This window comes from Schistosoma mansoni (assembly GCF_000237925.1).
Source record: "Schistosoma mansoni, WGS project CABG00000000 data, supercontig 0186, strain Puerto Rico, whole genome shotgun sequence".
NCBI classification, from domain to species: Eukaryota; Metazoa; Platyhelminthes; class Trematoda; order Strigeidida; family Schistosomatidae; genus Schistosoma; species Schistosoma mansoni.
This window is the reverse complement of record NW_017386069.1, coordinates 479,081-481,347: the sequence shown is the minus strand read 5'-3', so window position 1 is coordinate 481,347 and position 2,267 is coordinate 479,081.

The window sequence follows — 2,267 nt, the reverse complement described above, 5'->3', positions numbered from 1 at the left end:
AATCCCTTTGGAGCTTTACCATATCAGTGTCAATATATATAACTTCATAAACTTTTACATCGTCTTCAAGTAGGGATAATTATGATAAGGAACCCATTGTTTTCTTCCTTTTTCGACATCTGATTTTGCCTTTTGAAAGAAGTAAATTACAGCATTGGGGCCAAAAGCCCGACTCCCTTGTCGATTCATTTCGCAACCTGTATTAGCTCATCATTGTTTACCAACAGAGTTTTCAACACGTCTGAAATGGAGACAACTGGTAAAAGCTTGTCTGCTTCCGGATGAACGGAGTAGCTCGTCTCGATGAAACTGTCAGTGGCAATTTTAGATTGTGTGGTTTTCCTACGTTTGGCTGGACGCCTACAAGCAGGGGCCTTTATTTTCTTTTGTTGCATGATAAGGAAGTGACGTATAGCAGATGGATTGAACAAAATTTTGGAAATAGAGATGAAAGAAAAAAATCAATGCAAATGACTGAAGTCTAGTAATCAAAACCTATGCTTAACACAAGGGTGGATGTATAGTGAGGATCGGTGAAAGTGTCGAAAAACAATGGATAAGAATAGCGGGAAGATATTAACGGTGACAAAATATACTGTCATAAAAATTAAATAAATAAACGTATGACAGACTCACCGAATTGGACAGGTGATTCCGGAAATTAAGTGAGTTATAGTATCCAAATACGATTTTAATGAAAGTATATGGAATAGTGAGTACAGTGCTTTGTCATACACGATTATATATATTTCTAGATATTAGGTAGAGATCCGAATAGATCCTGTAAATACATAAAGTACGTGTGTTGTAGCATCCAAAAATATGACTTGCTATGTGGCCTAATTAAAGCATATTGAAAGTGTGGCATATTGTTATGTTTATGTCCCAGTGCAAGTATAATGCAGATGCATATAAGTGAGAGTCAACTTTGAATTTGTATATGCACTTCGACAGGACTTTTACCCTGAATAATAAAGTGTATTGAAGCGAGTTTATGACATGTTTATACTTAAAGCACTGTAATTAAGTGATGTTGTTCGAGCAATGAGGATAGGTGCTAGTTTCTGATATGCATGATAAAAGAAAATAGAAAAACATTCCGAGTGAGATGAAGAACAGATGGGTGAATTTTCGATTTTGAAGCAAAGAAGACGACACGGAAGTTAAGCGTAGTATGAAAGTATATGTGATATAAGGATGAGAATAAGTGAATTGTATCCGTTAAGAATTGTTTATGGAATCACTTTGTACGCGTATTCTTATTCTGTGACTGTTAAGTCACAGCATTATATGTATATTCTTATTGCCTTGATCATAAGTCCTTATTTGTCATATTGAGTATTATCAATCAATTAACCACTTTTTAGAAATCTCGAATTTATTAATGAAAGTTTTCAACAATCATAGCTTGATCCTGTATAAATGTTATTTCCCATTTTATGGTGTGATGTGGTCTGATTTGTTTGTAATATGAACTCAGTATGTTTTCGATATATGGATAGTATCACGGAGGCTGATATTTATGCTCTGTTCTAAACGAGCTGGGTCAGGAGAGAATCTATGTACCCGGCGCAATAATAAGACATCTAGACTGCTCGCAATGGTGCATGCATCATTCGCTTGATCGTATGAGTCAGCCCATGTAAATTTGCGATAATAGTATGACTGAGGATATATCAGTATATTTGATCGAGAAACTGGAAACGTCGAGCTGTGATTATCAGTGATTTTGACATGATTGGAAGCACCAATAGAATTGTCGTATTCCATTATGTCCGTGTTTCTATTTTGATGGCATAGTACCTTGAAGGTCTATTACCTCAAGACAACAAAGTAAGATAATGCTTTCATGATATTCATACCTGATCAGAACTAGGAGTTTTCATCTTGATGTTAGTCATATAACGTCAATGGCTTGTTTGTAATTTTTTAACAAAAATATTGACAAAAATATTTTCGAAAAAGAAATTGTATGATGATGTTACAAGTGTCCATTGTCATAAGAGCTATCCATTAAAATATGTTAGAAATGAACTATCATATCATTCAATAAATTAGTTACAATTATTCGTTAATATTAGTTTAATCTAATTTTAGTGTAAATTTTATTCATACATACATGAACTCATCTTCTAAGATATTTACAAATGTAATAGTTGTTTGTAAACACTAACATATCTCCAATCACACATTGCATAATAGAGAATTATCAATATGAACTTGTTACATTATCACTTAATTTTAATTTGTAATAGTTGAATTCATGA